At 34.0% G+C, this 10436-nt stretch overlaps 1 long non-coding RNA gene across 1 annotated transcript; it reads right to left on the bottom strand.

Annotated features, from left to right (window-relative positions):
• Positions 1-4863: 4863 nt before the first annotated feature.
• LOC141688863 (uncharacterized) lies at positions 4864-7313 on the bottom strand. Its single transcript, XR_012562177.1, has 5 exons — positions 7223-7313; positions 6972-7025; positions 6463-6516; positions 5624-5660; positions 4864-5371 (listed from the first exon to the last, which is right to left on the bottom strand). It is a non-coding gene; the product is annotated as an uncharacterized LOC141688863 (long non-coding RNA).
• Positions 7314-10436: the final 3123 nt, after the last annotated feature.

The raw sequence follows: 10436 nt of genomic DNA, 5'->3' as shown, positions 1-10436 counted from the left end.
TCTCAGCTTATCATGATCAATGCAATCTTCAAGTCCAGTGATCTTCTTGTCATCAAAAGAGACATTGATAGATTCCATGACCACTTTTGTTCTCAAATTATAGACTCTGAAGGCTTTTGTAGAAAGTGGATATCCTACAAAGATTCCCTCATCAGCTTTTAGATCAAACTTGGATAGCTGTTCAGGATGAGTCTTGAGAACAAAACACTTACATCCAAATACATGAAAGTATTTGAGATTTGGCTTCTTGTTCTTCACCATCTCATATGGTGTTTTTCCATGCTTGTTAATGAGTGTTGCATTTTGAGTAAAACAAGCAGTCTGCACAGCTTCAGCCCAGAAATAGGTTGGAAGCTTTGCTTCTTCAAGCATTGTTCGTGCAGCTTCAATTAGAGTTCTATTCTTCCTTTCAACAACTCCATTTTGCTGTGGAGTTCCAGGAGCAGAAAATTCCTGCTTTATTCCATGATTTTTGCAGAACTCTTCCATTATCAAATTCTTGAATTCAGTGCCATTATCACTCCTCAAAATTTTCACAGAATCTTTGATCAATTTATCCAGATGTTTGACATGATCAATCAGGATAGATGCAGTTTCACTTTTTGTGTGCAAGAAATACACCCATGTGTATCTGGTGAACTCATCTACTATGACCAACGCATATTTCTTCTTTGCAATAGACATGACATTCACTGGACCAAATAGATCAACATGAAGTAGATAATAAGGCTCAAGAATTGATGATTCAGTCTTGCTCTTGAACGAAGATTTTCTTTGTTTAGCCTTCTGACATGAGTCACAAAGACCATCAGGAACAAACACTGATTTTGGCAGTCCTCTCACAAGATCTTTCTTGATCAGTTCATTTATCTTGTTGAAGTTTAAATGAGAGAGTTTCTTGTGCCAATTCCAGCTTTCTTCAGTTGAGGCTCTACTCACTAAACAGATTGCAGAACCATCAGAACTTGTTGAAAGCTTAGCTTCATAAATGTTACCACGCCTGAATCCCTTCAGAACAATTTTTCCTTTAGATTTACTAACTATTTCACAATGTTCTGCAAAGAAATCAACATGATAACCTCTGTCACAGATTTGACTTATACTCAGTAAGTTGTGTTTAAGTCCTGAGACCAGAGCTACATCTTTAATAATGACATTCCCAAGATTGATATTGCCATATCCCAAAGTTTTTCCAATGTTGCCATCTCCATAAGAAACACTTGGGCCAGCTTTCTCCACAAAGTCTGATAGCAGGGCCTTATTTCCAGTCATATGTCCTGAACATCCACTGTCCAGAACTAAAATATTTTTCCTGTTGCCCTGCAATCAAAAAGACCACTAATTATTAGTTTTAAGGACCCAGACTTGCTTGGATCCTTTGGCCTTTTTAGGTTTGTTAACATTTGCAGCGGATTTAACATCAGATTTTATGTTAACAGTTTTCTTATCAGAACTTATACTAGAAGGAACAACAGAAACTTTCTTTAAAGAAGGTTTTATTTGATAATAATCATAGTACAAACTATGATATTCCTTACAAGTATAAATGGAATGCCATAAACTACCACAATGAAAACAAGGATTTTGTGGTTTGTATCTAACAGACTGACTCTTAACTCCTGACTTTGTAGATAAGGAGTTAATATTCTTATTCTTCCTGCAAAAAGAAGCCAGATGGTTAGAACTTCCACAGTTATGACATGCTTTCCTAGGAGCATCAGGAACAGATTTATAGTTATTGCTTTTATTCACACCTTCCTTTCCATTCCTGTTTTTCCTAGGTGATTTTACCTTGTTTGCATTCTTAACATCTTTCAGCTTATGCTTAAGCTGCTTCTTTGTCATTAAGCCTATGTTAACTTCAGCTATCTTTTCCTGTTTTAGTTTGTCAGAAGCTAATTCCTTTTTAACTTCTGATTTCTCATTTTCGGATTTTTCAGTTACAAACTTAACAGGTTTTAACTTCGGCTTTTGCTTATCAACAGGCTTAATTTCTACAGTTCCTTTTTTATTTTCTCCATAGCCTAAGCCCTCTTTCCAGTTTCCACTGCTTAGCAAATTTTGAGTTGTTTTGCCAGAGTTAGTCCAAGTTCTGATAATCTCTCTCTCCTTTTCTAACTCAGTTTTTAGAGATTCATTCATTTTTAGCACTTCATCCCTAACATAAAAAGCATCATCTCTATCCTGCTGAGTTTGATGAAACATGACTAACTCTTTTTCTAAGAAATCATTTCTTTTCCTAAAAGCAAGATTTTCCGAAGTTAATCTTTCACATGTTAAAGTTTGATCTCTATAACTAACAAACATGGTTTTAAGATATCTTCTCAACTCATTAATATCATCAGTATGAAAAGCATAAGTAGTCTGAGGTACCTTTGTTTCAGCAGCTTCAGAACTGCTCTCAGAACTTGATTTATCAGCATTTGCCATCAATGCATAGTTCTCCTCACTTTCAGAGTCTAAGGTGTCTGTCCAGCTTTTCTGCTTTGTGACAAGAGCTTTGCCTTTGTCATTCTTGGTCTTCTTGCAATCAGGAGATATGTGGCCTTTCTCACCACAATTATAACATTTAACATTAGCGTAATCTCCTCTGTCAGACTTTCCTCCTCTTCCTTCAGATCTTCTGAAATTCTTCTTATCAGAACTTATGCCTTTCCTGGAAAACTTCTTTCCCTTCCTGAACTTCCTGTATGCAATCTTTGTGATTCCTTTCACCATAAGAGCACACAGCTTCATCATCTCCTCATCAGCATCAGTTTCAGGCAAGCTTTCAGAATCTGAGTCATCATCACTCTCAGAACTTGATGACTCAGTATCAGATTTTATGATAAGAGCTTTACCCTTATCTTTCTTTGAGGAAGGTGGTTTGGGGGATTCCTCTTCAACCTTGAGAGCAACTGTCCTTGACTTTCCTCCTTTCCTCTTGCTTCTTTGTTCCATCTCAAGTTCATGAGTCTTGAGCATTCCATAGATTTCATCAAGAGTTGTTTCATCAAGATTGTAGTTGTCTCTTATTGTTGTTGCCTTCAAATCCCAACATTCAGGAAGAGCTAACAGGAATTTGAGGTTTGTATCTTCAAGATCATACTCCTTATTTACTAATGACAAGTCATTCAAGAGTTTGACAAATCTATCATATACATCAGTCAATGACTCATTAGTCCTAGAGTCAAAGTGTTCATACTCTTGAGTGAGTATTGTCTTCCTGTTCTTCTTAACTGTTTCAGTTCCTTGACACCTTGTCTCCAGTGCATCCCATATCTCCTTAGCAGTCTTGCAGTTGATTACCCTGTTTGACATTACATTATCAATGGCACTATGCAATAAGTGTCGTACCTTTGCATCCTTAGCAATAGATGCTATATCTTCAGCAGTGTAATCATTCTTTTCCTTTGGTACGGTCATTGCTGCTTCACCTGCAACTACAACAGCGAGCTTGGTAGGTTTGTGAGGCCCTTCCTTGATTCTATCAAGGTATTCTGGATCTGTTGCTTCCAGAAACATGGTCATCCTTACCTTCCATATGGGATATTCAGATGGTCTCAATATGGGAACTCTGATAGTCTCATATCGACTCTGAGTTGATGTCTTTGATGATTCCTCAGTTTTGGTAGGCTTAGTTGGAGTTTCTGTGTCAGACATGATTGTGTTTGGATCTTTAACTGTATGTGTGTTAACAGATAGCTCTGATACCACTTGTTAGGTCACACTTTCACTGTAGAGGGGGTGAATACAGTGTTTATTACAATCAAATCAAACTTCAAGAACTTATGTAACAGAAAACAAACTTTATTTAAACAATAAACTCTGTTACAATCTGGAACTGTTATCTCTCAGTGATGAACAAAATATCACGAGAGCTGCTAGGGTTATAATAAATAATATTCTCGATAATGATAACACTTATAGTGTAAACCCTATGTCTGTGTTTATATACTACACAGTTACAAGATAATCGCTAATTGATATGGAATATAATTCTGCTTCCTAAAATATATCAATCAGATATCTTCTATTCCAAGTATTCCATTCTTCACGGAATTCCTTCTTCATGCATATCTCTTCTTATGTTTATCTTGATCTTCTTAACTTTAATCAGCTACTGTCCTTATCTGATCATCCTTCAGCACTTAAGTTCTGATATCTATCTCCTGATAACATAAGTACTGATATCCCTTAAGTTCTGACTTCCAGTATAAGTACTGATCAGTTAAGTACTGATTTGTTCTGTTCAAATAAGATCTGAAATCTAAACATAAAACATATTAGCCATGACATTATCAAATATATCTAACATTCTAACTCCATTAAGTACTTCATTCAATAGCCTTTTCGTTCTTAACCTTAGCATGTAATGGTGATGACACTAATCAGATAATACGAAACTGATAAATGCCAACTTTCATTGTACGAATACCATACTACCAAACATCCACAAAAAAGATAGAAGCTGAATAGACACCAATTATATTGAGACCCTATATGTCTATAGAATTTGACAACATAACGGTTTAATGCACAAGTTATCTATCATGATTACATAGGGCAAGTAATATGGTTAAAATTACTTACGAATCATGCATAACAATAACACATGAACCTATGCTAGCATGGCAAGTTCGAAATCCTTATATTCACTTTCACTTCATTAAGAATTAACACGCTATCTTATAAGTTGCGACGCTCATAAGACGAATAAGCACAACCAATACTAGGTTATCATACAATCACCACACACCAAGATATCGAAACAAATTAGCTAAAAAAATCCATAAATAAATCCGCTAGAACCCCACGATAACGATTAGCCCATAATCGGACTCATCATCAACGTGGGTTCTGATGAAAGCATGGTATAATAAACATAGTCTTTATAAACAAATAATAAACAAAGTACGTAATCCAGAGTATTAGGTTCAACAAAACAAGAAACGAGCATCCAAGATTACAACTTAGAACAAAGATTCACAAGAAAACTAGATCTTCTTTGACTTCATTGAATTGTGCAAAAGGTCTTTTTGTCGTCTTCTCCTTAAGCACCATTACGTCTCTCTATAAAAAAACGTCTTTTATTTAGGTATATATAGCAGCACATGCAAAGTAGAAGTCCTCCAATCAGAAGCCAGGTAGAATCCGGATTTTAACATCCCGACCCGATGCGGGCGCGCGCTTGATCAGCCTGGGCGCGCTGTGTTTCTGAAGCTTGTGCGCGGGAGCGCGCTATGACAGCGCGGGCGCGCTGGCCTCGTGGATAAAATTCTGATTTCTTTTTTTCTCCTTGCTGATTTGAGCCGGTCTTTTCACGAGCCTTTATTCCAACACCATCCAAACACCAAATTAGCACTACAACCATGCTAATTTACCTGATTACCTGGAAAATGCCTCCAATGCAAAAACACCACAAAAACACGTAAAAATACCAACAACTTGAGTACAAATACAACATTCAAAGTTTTATGAAGCGTAATAAAGTGTCATAAATGCCACTCAACAGTTGTAAGACTAAAAGTACAGAGCATATTATTTTGAAATCAAAACATATTGTAATATTGAAAATTATAGATTACATGATGTTATAATGACCGCTAAATTTGTTAAGAAAGTTATAGGATTGTGGTGGAACCTGTAATAAAATTTTTATATGTACCAAAGCATTTAACCTGCAATAAATTTCAACAAAATTAAAAGCCTCAAATTCAATTCGCCAAACCTGACTTGAGCATTTAGTCAAACACATAATATGTGAAATTTCAACACTCATATAAAAGCCTCAAAATAAAAGATTCAAGAGCTCTTACATATCTACAATGCAACGTTACATAAAGATTTAATATTTACATTGATATTCTTAATCATAACACTCTCATACATAGCATGTGTAAATGCAGTTATCAACTATACCTACATGATGAACACAAACATATTTGTATTTAGTAAAAATGAAATTTAAGAATCAAATCTACATAGTTAAAATATGCAGAGAATCAACATAAGGAAAAAGATAATAAAAATAAATTCATCTTATCCAAGGATCATACAAAAGATCATAAACAGTAATCTTACAAATTAAAACGTCATAGATAACTTTAGTCTTTACAGGAAACCTCTTTTGATATCATTTCTCATTTGTTTTGTAGAGTGAAACAAACAAAGAAAGTCAAATACTTTTCTTTAAAACAAAACAAACACATACTTGATATGCAGATAAATATGTAAAAACAAGTATTAATAAATTGCAGGAAGAGGAAGAAAAACAAAAACAAAAAAATAAGTAAAGAAGAATCGCATGTTTGAGATTTGAAATCAAATAGTTGGCGTACAAAAAGTTAGTCTACAAACCCGTATGTAAAATTAAAACTTAGTAATTCTTGTGGTTGTTCTTGATCACACATATTCATCAATATGCAAAACTCAATCCATAAAATTATAAAATCATACAATTTGTATAATAAAAACACATACCTCCGTTCACGATTTTATAAATACTGCTGCATAATTTATTAACATATCAATCTCCTGTGCATACCAAAACAAATCTTACATAAGAATATCTATATAAACATTTCAAATCAATAATTTTACAAATTAAAACATCACAGATTACTCTAGTATTTACATGAAACCTCTTTTGATATCCTTTCTCATTTGTTCTATAGAGTGAAACAAACAAAGAAAGTCAAATATTTTTCTTTAAAACATAACAAACACATACTGGATATGCAGATAAATATGTACAAACATGTATTTATAAATTGCAGGAAGAGGAAGAAAAAAAACAAAAAAATAAATAAAGAAGAATCCCATCTTTGAGATTTGAAATCAAACAGTTTGCGTACAAACAGTTAGTCTACAAACCCATATGTAAAATTAAAATTTAGTGTAGCTGTTCTTAATCACACTTATTCATTAATCTGCAAAACACAATCCAGAAAATTATAAAATCATACAATTTGTATAATAAAAACACATACCTCCGTTCACGATTTTGTAAATACTGCTGCACAATTTATTAACATATCAATCTCCTGTGCATACCAAAATAAATAATTAGATAACAGAAAAGAGAGATTATAGCTAGAGACGAAGAAAAAGAAAACATTAGAAAAAGAAGAATTCATAACGTTTCGAACCTGTTACGGATTTAATTGGTTCTGATACCTTTATAAATTAACATAAGACAATCTAAGTAATCAGTTGAAGAAGTGAAGTTTAGAAGCAATACCTTACGATTTCATGTTATAAATTTTGACGGAGTTTTAATACATGAGCGGAGACTGTAATTGTGATTGAGATCGAAAAGATATAGAGATATCCTTGGAGAGAGGGAGAGAGAGATGTAACAGATATGTAATATATAGGAAATAATTTATGCACAATTTGATTTGTTCAATATTTTTGCATAGATAGATTGTTTTTGAAATTCAAAAATAGGCAAATAGTAATTAAGATTGGTAAATTGGATAGTCCATGGATATGGCAAATTATATATGATTTGGGTTATGGGTAAATTTTTTTATACATTGATAAATTTAGGAGTAGTCATTAAGATACATAGATTCTTATAAAAATATTTATGATTATTAAAACTGAATGATAATGCAATTATCTGTATGAATGTAATCTTGAATTAAAAAATGTTTTTTTCTTTAAGTTTCTGTTTTTAAAGAAAAGGTTAGATTTATAAAGGCACAATTGATTGCTGGAGGTAGGAGTCGAACCCCAATCTTTGGTCGCAAAAACTTCAATGTGGCTATCTCAACCACGTTAAACAATTAAAATAAAGAAATAATAATAAATGATAAATATTTTTTAAGCGTCAAAATTATTTTTTTAGCAATTCAAAATTGTTCCTCAGTATATAACTTATAATTGAAGGCACCAACTCATAACAGAGCAAAGAGACACAAACACAAAACACACAATTCTTGCTTATTTTCTTGTTTTTCTTGTTTTGAAATTGTTCTTACGTGATGAATTTCATTCCCGTAGAAGGGGAACGTAATGTGGCTTGTATGGGGCTTCTGCTGTCAATGAAAGGGTGCGTTAACATTGTAGCTCCGAACCAAGACGACAACGCAATGGCTGAACTAGAGGCCTTGAACCAAGAAATGACTCAATTGACGGTTCAACTGCGTAACTTACCTGAGACATTTGAAGACAACGATGATCAATTTGGCGTGTTGAGAGATGCCAGTGGAAGATTGGCATGGGTGAAATATAGGCTTCAAGAACTTGAGAGGGGTGTGATTAACAGGCAGAATGTGATAGGTCGAGTTGTAGGTAACTTCGAGAGACATCTTGTGGATGCGGCTGTACTTGAGGTCGATGATGTTTGGACGGCGGATATTGCATTGTACTTGAGGCAAACGTGTGGATGGCGAGGAATAGCATGCTATGCCCAAGAACTGAATGTGGTTGTGCAGAATCAAATTCGGGATACTCTTGGTAATGCGGTACCGGTCAGATTGAAGATTACACAGGATAATGGGCACATTGTTCTGGTGCCACCTCCGGTCCAAGTCAATTAATCGGTAATTCTTGATATCAACAAGCTTCATCTTCAAGATATTTAGCTTTATCTCGAAGCTTCTTGCAGTGTTCGTTATTAAATTTTGTGTAGTGATCTTTTTTAGGTTCAGTATTTGTCAAGTTTAGACAGTTTTAGATTTTGCATTCTTGGTGTTTTTGGGATCTTGGTTACGGTTAGCCAACGTCTTAATTTTTTTTAATTTCCTGATCGGTTTGATGTAGAAGTATGAGTGGTCTATAGATGAAAGCGAATTTTTGTTACAAAATTTATAAAGATTGACTTCAATTAATTTGCTTATGAAGTTGCTGGTGTTTCATTAAGGTTCTCATAATAAAATGTTATAGTTCTTTGCTTATTATTCACTATGTACATATTTAGATTGCCGTGCCGATTGGTTAACCATTGGTTTAAGGTTAGTGATTGGTTTATAATGTGGGATTTAGTCTTTTATCAAATTTTGTATTCACAGTTTGTTTTTCAAATCTAGTGTCCCCGTATTGTTTTGAGTTCTGCAGGAGATCAAAATTTTAATGTTTTTGCTTTAAGGTTTTGAACTCGTTTATGGTCATGGAAGCAGGAAGCTGCTAACAATGGCAATCACCCTTAGAAATGGGGGTGCAAGACTTTTGTTTTCGTTTAATTTGCCCATAAATTACAAACAGTCAATTGGAGCATTGAGACTTTATGTCCAGTGTTTTTTCGCCAATGTGTGACGTATGATGATTAGGTATTTAGGTTAAATTGGTTTGTGGCGGAACATGATCTCATAAATACATGCATTTCCTTTTTAGTGTGTAGCACATTTGGAATGACGAATTTATCACAAATTTTAATTTTTTTTAGGAAGAATTAGCTTTTAGATTCTGCTAAATTGAAGCTAAGTTCAAAAGAATACTATAATTCTAAAGGAAGAAGGTGCACAAAATGAAGTTAAAACAGGTATAGAAGAAAGAATGGAATAGAGTCCATGAAAATGAGAGTGGGGAATAAAGAATGACACATTCACTTTAGAAACAGGGAGAAATGAACTAAACAGACGGGGATAGAATGGAATGAAGTACTGGTCCTTTGTTTTGTTTGTTGCAAGTCTGATTTATCATAACTGAAAGCTGTAGCCTGCATTCATGTTCATTTAGTTGAATTATTGATGCCCTGAGTGAATAATAGCATTCACTTTGAATCCTAATCCCATGGAAACTCAAGCTGAGTTTTATAACAAAGCCTGTTGTCATGCATACAGGTTAAAATATTGCAAGTATGCAGTCTTATATTATTCTCCTGTATTAATCTTTAACTATCGATGTCTTATATTGGAAATGATCTCAGTATGTTCTTGTATGCTGCAGACTATTTATTATTTCATTCTATTTTGATGAGAATACTGGACCTGTTTTATAGGAGAACGTATTATTAAATGGTTCACCTTTTAGCTAAAACAGATCTTCATCATAAATTATTTTCTTTACCGCTAACCTGTTAGTTTCTTAAAATTCGTAAGGGTTTGCTATATATCCAGACTACTGATACCTGTTTGTAGGCATTATAGTAGATAGACGAGCAGATGCGTCACGGTACTAATTAGCACAATCTAGTAGTTATCCATTAAACTGTACAATCTGCTTAGTTCCTCCTCGATAGTTTATCAGGAAGGACTGTATTAGTAAAAATCTACTCTTAAGATGAGAATTATATAATAACCATGATGCAGAGGAAACATATTTTTTTTCTAGTGTTAACATGAAATATACTCTATGCGAAATTGCAAGTAGATCATATGAGAGAAGGCGATTCCTGACCCCGGCCTTCCAACTATAGTCAAGACAGGAGTATTACATTCTGTTCAAATGTTTTCTTTCTGTGTAATGCATGTATCTTACAGTTTTAGCATCTTTGATTTGTATACAAG

The sequence above is a fragment of the Apium graveolens genome, chromosome 10, assembly GCF_009905375.1.
Source record: "Apium graveolens cultivar Ventura chromosome 10, ASM990537v1, whole genome shotgun sequence".
Lineage (NCBI taxonomy): Eukaryota > Viridiplantae > Streptophyta > Magnoliopsida > Apiales > Apiaceae > Apium > Apium graveolens.
The sequence above is the reverse complement of the archived record's forward strand: the minus strand, read 5'-3'. Positions and strand labels throughout refer to the sequence as shown.